The 20,367-nt window shown below is 38.2% G+C and overlaps 1 protein-coding gene across 2 annotated transcripts in view; it reads left to right on the top strand.

Moving 5' to 3' along the window:
- Nucleotides 1–20,367, top strand: part of LOC129008999 (calcitonin gene-related peptide 2-like) — a 73,130-nt gene that overhangs the window by 39,912 nt on the left and 12,851 nt on the right. The window contains exon 5 of one of the 2 annotated variants that reach the window (XR_008492605.2): nt 4,021–5,001. The exons of the other annotated variant lie outside the window; for it this stretch is intronic. The gene's annotated coding sequence lies outside the window, so the exon portion shown is untranslated. Of the gene's footprint in view, nt 1–4,020; nt 5,002–20,367 lie in introns of those variants that run through there. 2 annotated transcript variants of the gene reach the window in all.

Here is a 20,367-nt window from a genome sequence, read left to right as displayed (position 1 = left end):
TTCTATTCTGTGAAATTTATTCACATTAAATTATTTGACAAATTCTTAATTTTAAATGTACATTTTTGGATGTAACTTGATTTTTCCCCAAACTGGTAATCCAGTGGTAGCTTCAGAGTCTGTATGTGGGGGACTTATGGAGCAACCTTGCTAAAAGGGCAGGCAGATTCCTGGTCTTGCAACTGCACTTGTACAGCATGCATGTTGTTTTAATTTAGACCTCATGCAATTTGGTAGCTTGTGATAATAGTAAGAATGATGGAGATTTTGAACAGAGAAAAGCTAAGAAGCTCTCCAAGCCAGAACTACATTATAATTTTCATGACTCCTAGGAACTTTTGCTTTTATGAGTGCCTTTCTTCATAAAAATATTAAAAATTATATTTTACAACTTCTTTGTTATTATACTCCAGGATGGATTATCATATGTTCATTATTACTATTGTATTATTTTTTCTTATTTTAAAAGATCTTAAAATGAAAACATTTTTGTGGTCACTAAACTGCCTTTTGTGCCTAGTGGATAAGTTAACCCTGCCCCAAATTACCCCTTAGCACTAATTAACTCTCTGTATGTAAAGTATTGGGCCTGCTTCTTGCCTTTTTATTCTGTTCTTCTGATATGCATTTGTCTTATATAAGAACCACAGTATTTAACTATTATTTTTAATATGTTCTAATAGTTTTTAGAGCTGACCTATATCCCCAGATTTCTTCTTTTTAAGTTTCTTGACCACCTGTTTTTCCAAGTGAATTTTAGAATTGCTCTGTTTATTTTAATAGAGTCCTCTTGAATTTGCATTGTATTTGTAAGTTATCTCATTGAGAGATGACATCTTTAAAAGTTACAACAGTTGGCTATTTTGCTGTATAAACAAAATACCGTTACCATGCTAGAGAGAGAGTTTAATAGCAATTGAGACAGAGGACAGAAATGGGGTAAAGAAGAACCTGTACTTTGTTAGGGTGAGTGACAAACTAGGGGTGCTCAATGAGGCTGGGACAAAAGCTCCCATGAACCAAGATAGCCCCAGAAGTAGGTCTCAAGTCAGCCCTATAGGACAAGTGCTTAGTTTATTCTTTAGATGAGGGGAAAGGGAATGCCCATGGGGTGAGACTAAAGACCATTCTTTTGGCCAAACCCACCTGCTCGCAATCTGGCATTCTAAAGAGGATATAGTTTGATAATATGAATATTAGGGTTCTACGCGAGTTTGAATAAGACATTTTGTTTTTCCATGCACATATCCTTGAGGCCGATGAGTAGTGGTAGGAATAGAAGAGATGAGAAGGTGGAGGCTGACCAATATGGCAGCATATTGGATCATCAGTTATAACCATCTTGCTCCTCTCCCTTTTTTCTTTCATGAGAAACATTTTATTTATAGTTATAACTTTATATTTTTTAAATATGAAAGACAATCATTTAAGGACAGACTTGCAAAATTCAGAGGCCTTCCTCCCTAAGTCCAAGTCTTTAGTGTTGAAAGTGAAAAATCATGATACTTCAAGTGAATGACTTACAGGTATTGTCTGCTATGAATAGACATAACTCTAATATAAAGGCCATTAGAGGAAATTGAGTAACTTTAATGTAGAGAGAATTTGGATTTATATTATATTTTATAAGTCACATGCTGAGGTTATACTTGGCAAGCTATTTCCTTTTATGAATCATGAATAGGACCTAGGCTGGGAAGATTTTTGTGCCTCCAAGAAAAAGATGAAGGTGTGATCTGAAAACTTAAACTTTCAAAATTTCAAAGGCAATGTTTTATTTCAATTTTAATGTTAGGGGGCACATTGGAGCAACTTACTGGAAAATCTCTCTGTGGGTCTATGCTTGCCTACTCATCATGCCCAGAAGTATACAGTTATCTTTATACTCAAAGAAGTACCCCCTCACTCCAAATAAATCAAATAATGACCTATATGTGTACCAGGGATATACATTAGTTTCCAACACTGATCAATGTTGTTCAGTATCTCTCTAAACAAAATATCATCCTATATTTGAGATGTGTGAGTAGATTTTTAAAAGGGGACAAGCTGAATAAACAAAAAAATTCTCATGATGAAATAGGGAATTTAGCTTAAACGTATGAACTGATCACATTCTTAAACATCAAATAGAAGTAAAAGTAAATTAATTCTAGAAAATATAAATTCAGGCTAATAAAAACTCCCAGTTATTAAGTACCAATGAATGTGAACTGAAATTTAAAAATCACAAAAATATACATGAAACAAGTCATCATAAGCAAGTGTCATCAGAAATAAGAAACTAAAGAATCAGACCCACAAATAATGCAGATATAGGACTTACTGGTTTCAAAATAAGTTTGTCTGATATTTTTGAGTAAACTAAAAGTGACGTTACAAGTTGAATTAATCAGTTAGGGCTGCCATAACAAAATACCACAGATGGGGTGGCTTAAACAATGGAAATCTAGTTTCTCACAGTTCTAGAGGCTGGGAAGTTCAAGACCAAGGTGGCAGATGTTTTGGTTCTTGATGAGGGCTCTCTTCCTGACTTGCAGATGGCTGCCTTCTCACTGTGTCCTCATATGGAGAAGAGAAGGAGCTCTTGTGTCTTTTTCTCTTCTTATGAGGGCATTAGGCCTCTTAGATTAGGGCTCCGCCCTATGACTTCATTTAACTTTTATCATCTCCTTACAGACCTTATATCCAATACAATTATATTGAGGGCTTAGAGCTTCAACATGTGAATTTTGGGGGGCATAAACATTTAGTTTATAACACAACTATAACTAAAAATAAAGTGTCTATAAAAAATCTAAGATTGATTTGAGAAACAATCCAAATAAAATTTTTAGAAGCCAAAAACAACTAAAAATTTAAAAATCAATAGGTAGGTTAAGTAGAATATTAAAGCTAAGGACAGAATTAGTGATTTGGAAGGCAGATTTAAAGAAATTCCTTTGATCCAGTTGTGCAACAAGAAAATAGAGGCCAGGTGCAGTGGCTCATGCCTGTAATCCCAGTACTTTGAGAGGCCAAGACAGGCGGATCACCTGAGGTCAGGAGTTTAAGACCAGCCTGGCCAACACGGTGAAACCCCATCTCTACTAAAAATACAAAAAATTAGCATAGCATGATGGCACGTGTCTGTAATCTCAGCTACTCAGGAGGCCGAGGCACAAATATCGCTTGAACCCAGGAGGTGGAGATTGCAGTGAGCTGAGATCATGCCACTGCACTCCATCCTGGGTGACAGAGTGAGACTCTGTCTCAGAAAAAAAAAAAAAAAGAGATAGAGAGAATAGAAAATATGATATAAAAGTTTAAAACCTTGGTGGATGGTGTGAAGTCTAATGTCAACAAATCAAGTACCAGAAGGAGAGGATACAGAGAATGGATGAGAGGAAATAATGGAAAGGTAATGGATGTGAGTTTTCCAGAAATGACAGAAGTTTATGACTTTTTAAATTCAACAAGCTCTACAAATCTCAAAGATAATTAATAAAAAGAAATTTATACTTAGACACAAGTATATGAAATGACAGAGATGTCTAAATGACAAAGGAAAGACCTTAAAAATAACTAGAACAAAAAGACAGGTCATCTGCAAATAAATACCAATTAAACTAATAACTGATTTCTCAACAGCAACAGTGAAAGCCAGAAGATTGTAGAATAACATCTTTAAAGTACTGAAAGAAAATAAAATATCATCCCACCTATGTGTGTGTGTGTGTGTGTTCAGAGAAAAGGGGCAAAATAAAAATATTTCAAAGAAACGAAAAGAAATTAAGACTATTTACCATAAACAGAACCTCTGTAAAGAATATTCTAAATCAGAGTTTTTCTGTCTTTTCCTTTTTACTGATAGTATTGAAATGATCTTATATGCTTGTGTATTCAATATGACACTGTTCTAGAAGTGGTAATTATTAGATCAACAGATATGCCTCTGCATTTTAAATTTTGGCAGATACTACTAAGCTTTTCTTAAAAACAATAGCACTAGAGCTCATCAATATTTTAACTTCTTTTCAGACTCAGGCTACACCAAGTGCTGGACTCAGTCAGGACCATATATGTGTATATTCTACGTGCCCATTCAGATGTGATGAAACTGTTTTGCGACTGCTTGTCCTGATGCTTTTATCTTTTGCATTGACTTTAGGTAATGGAGACCCCTAAGTCCCCTACTCCCATCCTTCTCTCCACTGCTCCTCAGTGGGAGTCTTCATTACAGCAGCCCCTATCACCCACTCACGTTCATGGCCATGAGCAAAACTTCCATAACTTGTGATGATAATAGAGGTAATTAGTCGCAAACCAGGCCACACAGGGATTCTAAGTTATTCTGTTCCTCAGATATACATTTCTGTCTTATATAAGAACCCTCTTCAGGCAGCTTTTTCTGATTCTTCTTCTGAGAAGCTCTGAGATCAGCCCAATATCTTACTTAATTTGGTCAGGTCAAGAAGGGAGACAGTGTGGCCCTGTGTTCACAGTCAGTCAATCAATAAACATATCTTAAGCTTCTGTTGTATAACACACTAGAAAGAGACACACAAATGCATAATTAAAATAAAATGTAGTAACTCTTAACATGAATTCAAACAAAATACTACATCTGATTCTGCATGACCTTGGACAATCATGCTCCTTATCTGGACCTCTAATTTCCCAAGACCTCCAATGCCCCAATTCCAGTAGTATACTGGTAAATGTTCAATTGTTAACTTTCTGAAAAAAAACATGTCTATAAGTTTGTTATAAATTTTACTGACATAAAAGGTATGTAGCACACAATTTACAACAACAAAATGTGCTATAATATTTATTGCAAATTATGTAGCCAATTGGTCCTCACAGAATGCTTTATTGATTTTTGCTGAACTCTTGTATCATAGACAACCTATGCTTGTAACTGATGACAGAGTATAGCTCTGGCCTGAGCATTGGGCAGTATTTTTGTTTTCATATGTAAGACAAAAATGAAACAATAAATATGTATGCTGGAACTTCACTCATTCATCAGTGACATGATTAGCTTCTTTGTGAAACTGGATAATAGTGATAAAATACTGAAAGGCTGTTTCCTCAATTTTCTGTTAGTCACAATGTACCAGCTATAGACATGACACACTTTTAAGCTTAATTGCCATTTAAAAAATTTTCTGTATTATTTCTTGAGTCTAAGCAATCAAGAAAACAGTAAATCAAGCTCTGATTGGTAGTATTTGTAATTTCTGGGATGTGAGTATTCCTACCATGATCGAGTTCAAGCTACCAAATATGCATCACTGAATGAAAGTTGGGAAGAGATGTGACTAGCACACCATTGTATAATGTTTCTACCATACATACACAATAGGTGTAAATAACCTTAACAGCACAGATAAAAGTGACATGTAGTACAATAAATAGGAAGTGACAAGTTTGGCACATTTATTACCTTCTTTTTACATTTAATTCAATTGTAAGTTTATATAATTTAATTTTATTAATGGCTCAATGGTGTTTAGTAAAATGGCTCAGCATTTCTTTTTTTTATTTTTATTTATTATTATTATTATTATTATTATACTTTAGGTTTTATGGTACATGTGCGCAAGGTGCAGGTAAGTTACATATGTATACATGTGCCATGCTGGTGCGCTGCAACCACTAACTTGTCATCTAGCATTAGGTATATCTCCCAATGCTATCCCTCCCCCCTCCCCCCACCCCACAACAGTCCCCGAAGTGTGATGTTCCCCTTCCTGTGTCCATGTGTTCTCATTGTTCAATTCCCACCTATGAGTGAGAATATGCGGTATTTGGTTTTTTGTTCTTGCGATAGTTTACTGAGAATGATGATTTCCAATTTCATCCATGTCCCTACAAAGGACATGAACTCATCATTTTTTATGGCTGCATAGTATTCCACGGTGTATATGTGCCACATTTTCTTAATCCAGTCTATCATTGTTGGACATTTGGGTTGGTTCCAAGTCTTTGCTATTGTGAATAATGCTGCAATAAACATACGTGTGCATGTGTCTTTATAGCAGCATGATTTATAGTCCTTTGGGTATATACCCAGTAATGGGATGGCTGGGTCGAATGGAATTTCTAGTTCTAGATCCCTGAGGAATCGCCACACTGACTTGCACAAGGGTTGAACTAGTTTACAGTCCCACCAACAGTGTAAAAGTGTTCCTATTTCTCCACATCCTCTCCAGCACCTGTTGTTTCCTGACTTTTTAATGATTGCCATTCTAACTGGTGTGAGATGGTATCTCATTGTGGTTTTGATTTACATTTCTCTGATGGCCAGTGATGGTGAGCATTTTTTCATGTGTTTTTTGGCTGCATAAATGTCTTCTTTTGAGAAGTGTCTGTTCATGTCCTTTGCCCACTTTTTGATGGGGTTGTTTGTTTTTTTCTTGTAAATTTGTTGGAGTTCATTGTAGATTCTGGATATTAGCCCTTTGTCAGGTGAGTAGGTTGTGAAAATTTTCTCCCATTTTGTAGGTTGCCTGTTCACTCTGCTGGTAGTTTCCTTTGCTGTGCAGAAGCTCTTTAGTTTAATTAGATCCCATTTGTCAATTTTGGCTTTTGTTGCCATTGCTTTTTGTGTTTTAGACATGAAGTCCTTTCCCATGCCTATGTCCTGAATGGTAATGCCTAGGTTTTCTTCTAGGGTTTTTATGGGTTTAGGTCTAACATTTAAATCTTTAATCCATCTTGAATTGATTTTTGTATAAGGTGTAAGGAAGGGATCCAGTTTCAGCTTTCTACATATGGCTAGCCAGTTTTCCCAGCACCATTTATTAAATAGGGAATCCTTTCCCCATTTCTTGTTTTTGTCAGGTTTGTCAAAGATCAGATAGTTGTAGATATGTGGCATTATTTCTGACAGCTCTGTTCTGTTCCATTGATCTATATCTCTGTTTTGGTACCAGTACCATGCTGTTTTGGTTACTGTATGGCTCAGCATTTCTAAAAATTTAACAATCAGCTCTCAAAAGCCAGTGTGAGCCAGTTCCATAACGCCACTGCCTACTGCTCTTAAGATAATGTTCTATAATCCAGTAACCTCCAGAAGCTTCTGGAAGAACATTTCATAACCAGATAGCATGACAGCTGGCACCAAAATTTTTCTTTTTCGCTATCCCTGCCCAGAAGATAATTATTTATAAATGACAGGATCTGGAGGGGTGTGACTAGGTTTAGTTTGTTACTTAGCCCACAGATTCATGGGATAAAGCACAGTCTCGAAGGAAAACAAAGAGAAAATAAAAGCATCATTGTTGAACATAGTGAAAGGAATGCGATTTTCCATTCACTCCCCCAGCCTCTGCTGCCCTCATGCATTTGTTTATACACAAACACTAACTTTTGTTTATAGCTCTCAAAGCTCACCTTCGGCCCATGGTAATAATCAGCCCCTTGAGTCAATGCCTTCAACTTTTTGCTGGCTAGAGAAGCAAAGTTACTCTCTGGTGGTCTTTCCTACCAGGCCTACCACTCCTACCTGAAGTGGTGAGTCAGTGAGAGAACTAGAACAAGAACTCAGATCTTATGCTCTTTGCCCCACGTTAAGTTGTGTACATATACACATACATGCACGTACATAAACATGCACAGCCATGCACATATATACACTCACTCATACTCACAGAAGCTTGTCTGTCATCTGGCTTCCAGAAGCTTTGTTTCTCCTTCACAGTTGAGCTGTGGGCCCAACCAAGGCCACTAAGTGAAGATGAAGTTCCTTCAGCTGTAACTGTGGCTCTGCAGGTGCCTGGAAGGCTTGTGAGTGGGGAAATCCTGTCTCAGGCTGAGGCCTCAGCTCTATGCCTCCCCAGTTTGAGGTTAGACTTCCACTGCCCTTTGTCCTTCTAGTTTCTCCGGGGAGGGTTACTCAGCTCTAGGGGATAGGGAGAAGAAGGATCTATAAGGGACCTGGGGAGACTTCCACCTCCCCTGGAAAGTGAGGGAATCACTGAAAAACAAACCCCTTAAAGAATGAGAAAGACAGAGATAATTCTCATTCATAACAACTAAGTTTCCAATATAATCCCAGGTTTTGAATGGTTTTCTCTTGAAAGCTCCCTGAGGAAAGAAACCTTGCAATTCCTCTAAGCAGCTTGTTCTTTCTTTGTCTGACCTCATTCTTTTCAGCTTCAGAGTCAGCTCTGCTATCTCTTGATGGACCTTTTGGGGGTCCTGTGTTGGCACCCTCTGTTTTTATATACCTCCAAGGTTAGGACAGCATCATCTTTTCCATCGGCACCTGCACAGAGAACGTTATCAAAGTGACAGGGCAGTATAAAAATAGCTGATGACCAGAGAGGACCCAGACCTGTGATGGAGATAACAGATCAGAAGGTCATGATGATAGTAGCTGACATGTCCAAAAATATGACAGATGGGCAAATATCCAGATACCACAAGTTTTATTCCATATCCTGCCACCATCCCTACAGAATATGAGCTAGAGGGGAGCTTGACGATCATATGGTTCCAATTTCTCCATTTTATAGAAAAGAATGCTGAGACCTAGTGAGGACTGGCCTAGCTAAAGCCACACAGGAAGGCCAAAGCAGAGAAAAGGAATAAAAAGTCAGGGTCCTGGGCTCCCGACTCTCACCCTAGGCCCATTTTCTTTTCCCTATATTATGCTGCTACATATTCTGGTGGCATTGTGTGCTTGAGAACCAATGGTTGCTCAGCTTAGGGAAGAAGGGCCATCAGTGCTCAGGCATAAACAGTTTGGGCTGTGGCTGGTCACACCTGCCTATCCAACTTCTTCAGTCCCACCTCCTGAGGACCTCAGAAATCTGAGCAAAGACTGGGTGTCCTAGCCAAGATGAGAGCACCTGTGACCAAGTTCTACTTCCAAAGGCAACATGGTCTCAGCAGAGACACAGGAAGAGGCCAATTGCTGCAGTCTGGTTTTGGTGCCTTATTGAGTTAGTGACTCAGCAGCTATCACCAGTCTCTTTGATTGGCTAGCGTGTGGGGGGACGGTAGTACCCAGATTTAAGCTAAAGTGATTCTCAGGAGTTTGCTCTTGGCAAGCATGCCAGCATTTCTCCAAGAGGAAACTTCTCATTCTGGTTCCAGAATTGACTTTGGGGGATCCCAGGACCTCATGTTTCCTCTCTAGGGAATTAACATCTGCCTGCTGGTTTGGCCCTCTAAGACGCTTCTTGATTTTCATTTTTTTTCTGGACCTTCATTCAGTATATTGGCCTAAGACCCCTTTTTCTGTCCCCTGACACTTTTTGCTCTCTTTCCAAGCTTAATGTACAATTCCCTAAGTTTTCCTCACTGTACAGTCTCAAACAGGCCCACTTAAGTTGGCTTGTATAAGGGATATGTGCATTTTTTAAATGTAAAACACAGCTATTAAGTTATTAGCATCCCCAAGTGCTGAGTACTGTGTGAGGTACCCTGGAGACCACAAGGAGAAAAACCAACAATCCCTGCCTTTAAAATACCTAGAATATATAAGGGGAGACAGAGAGGCTAACCAATTATAATATCATGTATTCAGGGCTGTAGTCAAAGTGATCTATAATCAAAGTGCTGTAAACCTGGTTACTCAAAGTTTGGTCTTCAAACTGGTAGCATTGGCATCATGGGAAACTTTGTAGGAGTTGCAATCTCTGGCCTCAGCCCAAACCTACTGATTAGAGTCAGCATTTTAACATAATTTGTACATGAATTACCTGGGGGTGCTAATGCTGCTGGTGCCTGGGTCCCACTTTGAGAAATGAGGTTGTAGAACACAAAGGAAGGGACAATTCTGCCTAGCTGAGGGAAGGGCTAAGGGTGACATTGAAAGAACCAAAGAAGATGTGACATATACACTGGGGAAGGAAGGATGGATAAGACTTTTCTGAGCAAATGCAGGGAGAAGACAAGTGGATGGGCAGTCCAGGCAGAGGAAATAACACAAATAAAGGCACAGGAGCATGAAAAGTATATCTGGGGAATGATAGACTGATAAGTTGTATTCATATTGGACAAATAGATGAAGATGAAGTTGAAAATATAGGCTGGGACCATATTGTGAAAAATCTTTTATGCTATGTCAAAGGCTGTAAGCAACAGGAATTCAAGAAGTTCTTTGAGTAGAGGAGAAGCAAGATTATATCCCTCTCACTTAAATGAAAAGGGCAGACTAAATGAGAGAAAGTCAAACAACATCAAGAAGTCTGGAGGAGTTTATTGCAATAATCTAGGCATGAAATGAATAAGGATTAGAACAATGAAATGGCTGTGGAATGGATGTTATTTTAAGCTGCTATTATTTGTGGTAATTTTTTATGTGGCAACAGATAACTAACACAGATTTCAGTACTTGGAAGTGGGGTGATGCTGTAACAAATACCTAAAAATATAGGAGCAGTTGTGTAACCAGAGATTAGGCAGTAGCTGGAAGAATTTTGAAAAGCATGTATGAGAAAGTTTAAATTACCTTGAACAGATTTTTAGTAAAAATCTGAATGTTAAGGGCACAGCTGGGGATTAGCATGGAAGGTTTAGGTAAAGGAAATGGATGAGGCTGAATTATTTGATCACTTTTGGGAATCAGATGAGCTCAGCACCACCTGAGATGAAGCCACACTTGTCCTATCCAAACTCCTCAGTCCCACTCTCCTGAGGACCTCAGAAATCTGAGCAAAGACTGGGTTACAAAAGATAAGTCCATTTTTTTGTTTTTTTTTTTTGTTTTTTTAACAAAAATACTGGTATGTAGGCACTACCCCAATAGTCTAATTTTAGTCTCGTCTGTTTCTACTTTATCTTTCACTCTCTGTGCTCTGACTTTAGTATATTCTGTTTCTTAAACATGATTTCCAGCTATGTGTTATAATTATTTAACAACTGATGACTCTCTGGAAAGAAAAGGCCTGATTTGTAGCATTTGCTCATTTCCATTGTGTAAATACTCCCAAAATCACTGATTTCAAGCTACCAATAAGATATCACTGAACACAGAGTTGGGAAGAGATGTTAACAATTGGCTTCCATGAGCTGATATGAGCAAACTCCGTCATGCCATTGATACTATGACTGTGTTCCTGGTTGCTAGGTCTGCATGCTCTGCACTTTCCCCCAAGACCCTTCTCTTTGGCCACTTCCCTTCAATGTTCAGATCTCCAATTAAAGATTATTTCCTAATGTGACCTTGGAGTTCATACAAATGGTTAAAGTCCTAAGTTCTAAGTGGAAACAAAGAACAGAATTCTGAGTAACTAGGACTCATGAAGGGAGAACATGAACAGTTATATGGGCCACAGATTGGGGATTAGCATGGAAGGTTTAGGTAAAGGAAATGGATGAGGCTGAATTATTTGATCACTCTTGGGAATCAGATGAGCTCAGCACCACCTGAGCTGAAGCCACAACTGTCCTACAGGCAAGCTCAGCAATCTTTAACAGCTCCCAGATCTGGTGTGTGTAACATAGCCTTCTGGTTTCTGTAGGATTCTATGGAGTTGCCTTTGCATTCCTGAGTCTTACCCTGGGCCCAGCCTTCAAGAGACCAAAGGACAAAAAACCTGAGTAATCCTGCCCTGACTTGATATTATTGCACCTAGTTTTGAAATCCTCAGCCCCGGCAGCTGCATATTCTACTATCTCCAGAAACCCAGTCATCGGTGATCAAGGAGGCAGCTCTCTAGCAAAGCTGGCCTTCCTCATGAAGCTCTGAGAGGGATCTGGCTATCTCACAGGAACTGTGTGACATCCAACTGTGACCTTACAAGCTTGTTTCTTATCCAGTTTTAAAGCTCTCCATCCATCATAGGACTTTCGGTAACTTCCTGTTTCTGGATAGAAGGACCAGTAGTTCTCATCTGCAGAGGGGAGAAAATGGACATGACTTCCATGCAATAACTGATCAGCTCATTCAGGCCCTTGTTACCTCTTACTTCCCCAGTTGCTTTGTTCACCTGGCAGAATCCTCTGCATTTCTAGACACTCAATATGATAGTATTTTCCCAGGAAATCTTTTCTATCTGGGTCAGGTTAGACCACAATTTCTTGTGTCTACTGCAAGGATAGCATTTATCACATTGGGTTCTAATTGCCTCCTTTTTTCATGCCACAATACTTCTTGAGCACTTATATTTGATACTATATTAAGTGTTTTGATAGAGAGCAACAGGAATGCAGTCCTTGTGTGAATGTCTGAGAATAGACGTTAATCAAATAATTGCACTAATAAATGCATAAACTAAAACTGAAATGGTAAGCTGAAAGGGAGGCACTTCTGCCATTTGAAATCAAATATGAAAGAAATAAAACCTAGACTGAGGGGTTGTAATCTGGGAAGACTTCTCTAAGGAAGTAATACTTAGCTGAGATCTGAAAGATAAGAGATACCTGGGAATAGAGAAGATAAGATGACTTCAGAGTAGAGAAATGTCACATTGAAAGGCCCCGTGGCAGCAAGAACAGGCTGAATGTGACTCACTAAAAGAATGCCAGAGTAACTGGACTTCAGAGTGGGAGGAAGAGCATGGTGAGAATGAAGGTGGAGCAGTAGTCAGGTGTCATATTATACACAGCTTTGTAGACTATCTTAAAGGTTTTATACAAAGCCTGGCACATTGTTGGCTACTTTCATGAAGGCAAGGAAGCATTCCTACAAACGTCCAAGACCTACAGATAAGCCAAGCTCTCCAGGAAGCCTCTAAAGCAACCCTCTTTGTGGAAATAATTAATCTTATCATTGCCCTGGCAAGTCTGAATAGGAGAGATGAGGCCCAAATTTATAGTGCTTGGCTCAGGGCCCTACCAGAGACAAGGGCAAGACATTTGTTCATGCTACTCATCACTTACATGCAGCAGTGGCTATAGGAATATCCAGAAAAAGTTTTGCCAAGAGAAGAGCTATCTGAGGATCCAAATAATTAAAGAGACTTATCCCCCAGCATCAGACACATTCTTTATAATAGATAACCATCTAGGATGGATTTAGCTAATGAGATGGCTCATACAAACCTCAGTGCAGCTAGGGACTTCATAGTGAAAAAAAAGTGATTTCCTTTAAATCTCTGGCAATTAATACCAAATCCTTGCTTGAGATGTCTGGTCTCAGTCACAGCCAATTCTCCATGAAGGGTCTGCCCAAGAGTGAATCTCTTGGGAATCAAATGGAGCAAGAGAGCAGAGAAAGTGAATTCTGCTCATGATTAGAGGACTTTTCTAAGAGTCAGAGTGATCCAAAGTTAGAATGAGATAATAGGAGATGGTTACCTCAAGATTTCAAAAATAAGCCAGAAGACCATGTGGGAGATAGAGAGAACATTCAACCATGTGGTTGGTATACATGGCCTTAAGAGTTTCTTTCCCACCGTGAGAATCTCAGAGACAGAAAGGATGACGTGAAATAGTAGATGCAGAACAGAGAGAAATGAGACTTCATAGAGGGAAGGAAGGTGCTGGCAAAATGCACTCAATGACGTTGAAGAACAGAAGAACTTAATTTTGTTTGAAGTGGAAGCAGCTTATGCTATTGCACCTAATCTGATCTGGGCCTGGGAACCAGGGGAATGAGATCTGATGATGAAGCCTCCTTTCTGGGAACTGTGGCCTTCAGTGTGATCTCAGGTCAGCTTCTCCAGCCAACTCCAAAGGCTGTGCTTTCCAGATTTCAGGGGTTGAGCTGGAGTTATCACAGTTTGATAGGTATTCGATATCTATTACTATGTAGCAAGTTACCTCAAAATTTGGCAGTTCACAACTACAAATACTTACTATCTCACAGTTTCTGAGAACCAGGAATCTGGAAGAGGCTCAGCTAGGTGGTTCTGGCTCAGGGTTTCTCATGAGGATGCAATCAAACTTTCAAATGGGGCTGTGGTGATCTCAAGGCTCAACTGGGCCTGAATTATCCACTTCTGAGCTCACACACTTGGTTATTAGCAGGCTGTCATTTCTCACTGGCCAATGGCCAGAGATCTCCATCCCATTGCACACGGGCTTCTCCACAGCCTACTTGAGTGGCCTCATGACATGGCATCTGGCTTCTTACAGAAGAAGTTACCCAAGAGGTAGAGAAAAGTGAGCAAGTGGGTGAAGCAGTGCCCAAAGAGGAAGCAGAGTTTGTATGTAGAATATACATAGAGCTCCTACAACTCAATAGTAATAAGAAAAGCTGTTCAATTAAAAGTGGGCAAAATATTTAAACAGAAACTTTACAAAAGAAGATAAACAAATGGCAATAAGAAGATACTCAATTATTAGTAGTCATTAGGGAAATTTTTTTTTCTTTGAGATAGGGTCTCATTTTATCACCCAGATCGGAGTGCAGTGGTGTGATCATGGCTCACAGCAGCCTCAGCCTCCCCAGGCTCAAGCAATCCTCCCACCTCAGCCTCTCGAGTAGCTGGGACTATGGGCAAATGCCACCATGCTTGGCTAATTTTTATAAAAAAAATTTGTGTGGAGACTGGGTCTCACTATGTTGCCCAGGCTAGTCTCAAACTCCTGGGTTCAAGCGATCCACCTGCCTCAGCCACCCAAAGTGTTGGGATACAGGCATGAGCCACCATGCTCATCTGGGAAATAAAAATTAAAACCCACAATCAGATCCTGCTACAGAATCATAAGAGTGGCTAAAATTGAAAAGACTTGAAAACGCCAGGCATTTGCAAGGGTGTGTGGAGCAAGTTAAATGATCACATAGTTCTGCTGGGAGTGTAAAATGGCATAGCCATTTGAAAACAGTTTAGTTATATGCACACTTACCATACTACTTCTAGGTATTTATCCAAGAGAACTCAACTGTTCACATAAATACTAGTACATAAATGGTCATAAGAGTATCATTCATAATAAAACCTAGGAACATTTTAAGTATTCATCCAACAATGAAATACTACTTAACCCTCTTCCTCCCCCAAATCCTTGAGAATTGGTACCTGATTAATCCCCCAAGTAATTATATAATGATACATGCAACAATATAAATAAGTCTCATGAACATTATGTGAGTGAAAGGAGCTAGATATAAAAGAATACATTCTATCTATCTATCTATCTATCTATCTATCTATTTATCTATCTATCTATCATCTACCTATCTAATCTATCTATCTACATAAAAGTTACTCCACAGTAATAGAAATCAGATCAGTGATTTCATAGAACAGGGGTTTAGGAGACATTGACTTCAAAGTGGCATGAGGAATATTCTTGAACAATGAAAATATTTGATACTTTTCTTGTGGTGACAGTTACATGGATTAGATGGTACACATTTGCAAAACTCATTGAAATATAACTTAAAATATAATTTTATATATTACGTATTATATAGCCCAAATCCTAAATATAACAAAGGTAGTACAAAATCCTAAATAAATCACAAATTAAATTCAGTAGTATATTTTAACATATCCTTGACCAAGTAGAGTTTATCAAGAAGTATAGTGATTTAAGAGAGAAAACTCTAGATAGAGAGCCTGGGATTAGGTTTACATCTTGAGATGAATCTAAAAACTGTATGGCTTTGATCAATCTATTTAATCTCTGTGTGTCTTAGTATCTTCATCCACAAAATAGGGCTTATGGTAGTATGAACCTTATACAGTTGTTGTAAAGATTTAAAAGAGTTAATATCTAAAAAGTACTTATTATGGTGCTTAGCATGAAGTCAGAATTCGAAAATCTCAACTGCAATGATTAGTTTCTACATTTGAAAATACATTATTAATATTACTAAATTGAAGGAGGAAAGCCATAAGATAATCTTGTTAGATACCAAAATGTGTTTTGATAAAATTTAATATCCATTTATGATTTAAAAACATTTCTTAGTACTTTCTTAAGATGATAAAAAATCTCCCTCTGAATTCAACAGCCTTCATCTTCAAGGATGCCTGCTATTACCATTTCTACTTCAACATTGTTCAAGAAGCTCTAGTTGATGCAGGATGAGCAAAAATATGAAATAAGATTTATTGTTTTTCATAGATAATACAATTATCTACCTGAGAAACCCAATCCCAGTCAAAATACAAATAGTATTTTTAAAAAATTGAAAATTATTCTAACTTCTGGAAGAGTAAATGTGTGAAAATTGTCAAGAGCATTTTGAAAAAGATGAGTATGGGGGTGTTTTTCCTTTCCTAGCTATTAAGCTGTGATACTGGTGCACAGATATATCATTGCAAGAGAAAAACAAGAAGGCCAGAAGATGATCAGTATATGATACGTTTGATATTTCAAATAAATTGAGGACATTTTGGTTTATTTAATAAATAATATTAAGACAGAAGACATAATCTGATAATTAATAAAATCTTTCACCTCTTTGTGAGTGTAACCACTGTATGATTTCTGAGATCTGTCATATTGTCGGGGAGTATTTGCCAAGCCAACTTGGAACCACGCATTAGGGGGGTGATTCTAGAATCCTATTGCTTTTTGAGAAGGGTGCATTAATTCTCTATCAATAATTTTTCAGTAATTACTTTACGTAATTTGAGGCTGTATTGTTGAGTGCATGCTTTCATGATAAATTTATCTTCTTGCTCTATTGTTCTTTTTCTATATGGCATATTTCTTATTCCATAAACCATTTTTTGCCTTGAATTCTATTTTGACCGTATATTAAGAAGTTGTCACAACTTGCTGTTTATATTTGTCTTACATATCTTTTGTTACCTTTTGAATTTTAATCCATTTGAATCTTTTAGTTCTAAAAATTTCTTTTGTGCAATAAACATTGCTGGATCCTTTAAAAATGCAACCTGATAGCCTTGGTGTTTAAATTGTTGACTTGAACTAATTTGAAATTATTTTAAAGCCATCTAAATATTTCTTATTGCCATCATTTTTCACATGGTGCATCCACTATACATTCTTGGGGTCTTTATTTTTGTGCTTTGCATTGAATAGAATAGATTCTCTTTGGCTAGTTTAAAAGTTATTTATTATTTAAAATTTTTATGGTGGTTGCCTTAACTTAAAAAAGACCCATGCTTGTGTTTATTTATTCCTATTAAACATGAGTTATATATGCCATCCACCTATTCCAACTACCCAGCTTAGAAAATAAAACCTTAGGAAAGAAAAACCTTGATAGAAGCTGCCTATGTACCCCTCTTCATGACATTTCCTTCCCATCCCCACAAAGTTAATCACTCTTTTGAATGTGATGTTTATAATCCCTATACATGACTTTGTATTTTTACTATATGTGTATATATCTTTAACTTATGTATAATATTGTTATGTATGCTTTAATCTCAAAATAAATGGCATCACCTGATATGCATCCTTTGCAACTTACCTTATTTTACACTTACCATTATGTTTAAAATTTATCCAAAGTTGATACATATATTTATATTCAGTGCTGTGTAATGTATTGTGCATGTCCATTATACAAATAAACCACAATTAATTTATCTAAGGTATATGTTGTTCAGTTTCAGCAACAGGAGGCTGGAACAGAGATGAGACAAACATCCTTTAAGATGATTTTGAGAAGACAGAGTGAAAATGGTTACCAAAATAAATTACTAAAAAGAAATAACAAACCTGCACGTTGTGCACATGTACCCTAGAACTTAAAGTATAATAAAAAAAGAAATAAGTAAATTTGTCAAGTTGGATGATCATCAAATTTACCTAGAGCTCAACAGGAGGAAAAGCAAGCTGTGGCAACAAAAATAATTTTATCCGCTAATGCCCCTGAATTAATCTGCTCAGGCTGCCATAAGAGAATGCCACAGACTGAGTGACTTAAACAAAAGAAATTTATTTTCTCATAGTTCTGGAGGCTGGAAGTTCAAAATCAAGGTGCCATTAAGATTGGTGTCTAGGGTGGCCTCTCTTTCTGGCTTGTAGATGGCTGCCTTCTCACTATGGCCTCACCTGGCCTTCCACTCTGTGTGCACATGCATGAAGAGAGAGAGAAGGCTCTCTTGTGTCTCTTTCTCCTCTTATAAGGACACTAGTCCTATCAGATTAGGGCCCTACCCTTATGACCTTTTTAACCTTACATTACATTCTTAAAGGCCCTATCTCCAAATGCCATTAGGTCTTGAGTTAGGTCTTCAACATATAAATTTGGGAGGACATTGGGGGTTAGGTCTTCAACATATAAATCTGGGAGGACACAACTTAATCGATAACATCCCCAAATACTATGAATCATTTAATTATTGCCACAACACTACATAAAAGCAAACTTAATTTCAGTGGCTTATAATAACAAATACTTGTTTTTCTTGCTTATGGGTTTGTGGCTTGGTTTGGATGAAGTTGATCTCAGCTAGTGTTGGTTGGGTATGGATCCAGGCTGTAGGCCAGGTTTAGGTCCACATGTCTTATTTTGGAGTCCAGGCTAATAAGGCAAAGAATACTTCTATGATTTGAATATGTCCCTCAAATTTCATATGTTGGAAACTTAATCACCAGATTAATTTGTTGATTGTCAGTGGGGCCTTTGAGGGGAAATTCGGATTAGATAAGGTCATCAGTGTGGAGCACACATGATGGGACTGGTGACTTTATAAGAAGAGGAAGAGAGACCTGAGCTAACACACAATCTTGCCCTCTTACCATGTGATGCCCTTCCCCATATTATTACGTAGCAAAATGGCCCTCACCAGATGCTTGCAGGCACCATTCTCTTGACTTCCTAGCCTGTAGAACTATGAAAAATAATTTTTTCTTTATAAATTACCCAGTCTTTTGTATTTTATAATAGCAATGCAAAATGGACTAAGATAGATATCTAGGGCATGTTCTTTTCATGGTGATGGCAGAAGCACAAAAGCCCAAAAGCCAACCACATAAACATATTTCAAGCCTCTGCTTGCACCATGTCTACTATAGCCCATTTGCCACAACAAACCACATGGTCAAGCCCAAAGTCATGAGGCAGAGAAGTCAACTTCTCTCCCTATGGCAACTTCTATCCATGGTGAACCAACCATTAGATCATGGCAATAACAAGGGTTTATAATACTATGATAGTATAGTGAAGAACTGGGAGCAATAATTCAGTCAGCCACAGCATATATACTGAGGCTCTGATTGTTTGGGATGAGCATTAACTGGCATTAAAAAACATCCTTTCTCTGTAGTGTCCTAGGGGGTTGTCAGTAGTAAAGACTGGTGATGCATCCACACCAAAACTCATTGTTTCTCCATTTTGTGCTTTGATTGCCGTATGCACTTATTACATCTTTTCTTAGGTTCCTGATCCAGTGAACTCTATGTTTTATTTGAGGATTAAAATTAACCGCACTCTTTTACTCTATGAACTCTGGGTCATTTGAGAAATATCCACAAGGTCTTTGTGTGAATTCAGTATAGTATTAACTTTATTATTGGTGAAGGTGTCTTGGACCCACGACTGAAATAGTCTTCCTGCTGTTTCTCCTCCTGATTTTGAAGTTACCTGTCCACTCATAGGTATCAAACCTGGAGAGCACCCTCCTGGTTTGCTTTGTTCACTGCATGGGAAGAGGAAGAAAAGCTGGTCAGAATTAATGACATGGAGGAGGAAGATGGGGTTAGAAGTGTGTCCAAACAAAAGAAATAGTCTGTGTAAAAGTCTTGAGGCAGGAAACAGAGTTACTGACAAACTGGTGGCCACTGCAGTCTTCAGGCTGTTGAACAATTTACTATCCAGATGTGATTGTTAAAGCTTAAGGCCCTTGGAGAATTTGGCATGAAGAAAAATAGGTCCAGAGGGAACCTAAGAGTTGACCACAAAAGTAAAAGAGAAGAAGACTTTACTTCATTCATTCACTCTTTCGTTCAACAAATATTTATAGAGTGCTACCTTGTGCCAGGCACACTGTTCAGCATTTTGGGATACAGCAATTAACAAAATAACCATATCCCTGACCATGTGAATCTTATACTTATGGCTGGGAGGGATACAAATAACAAACAAAATAATAAACAAAACATATAGTATAGTAGAAGGTAATAAACAGTAAGGAGAAAAAAATTAAGCAAAGAAGAGGGCTAGGGTATGTTGTTAGTGGGAGTGGGGTGCAATTTCAGAAAGAATGGTCAGGATAGGTGACATCTGAGAAATAATTGGAGGAGATGAAAGCCATGGATGGAGGGTGTTCTTCACAGAGTACGAGTGGTGGTTGAGTGCTGGAAGATAGGAAGTTGAGGAATAGTAAGAGGGCCAGTGTGCGGGAGAGTAGGAGATGAGGTCAGGCAGGTAATGGGGGTGGTGGTGAGAGGAGAGAAAGGGAAGATCAACTTGGCCTGCAATGCTTCAGGTGTTTGCTCATGAGATGGGGAGTCACTGGGATGTTTTGAGCATAGGAGAGACACGGTGTGATCTATCTTTTACAGTCACAGTGGGTTACTGTGTTGAATACAGACTGGAGGAGAGAAGGG

This window comes from Pongo pygmaeus, chromosome 9, assembly GCF_028885625.2.
Source record: "Pongo pygmaeus isolate AG05252 chromosome 9, NHGRI_mPonPyg2-v2.0_pri, whole genome shotgun sequence".
NCBI classification, from domain to species: domain Eukaryota; kingdom Metazoa; phylum Chordata; class Mammalia; order Primates; family Hominidae; genus Pongo; species Pongo pygmaeus.
Note: the sequence above shows the minus strand (reverse complement) of the source record. Positions and strands in the feature narration are given on the sequence as shown.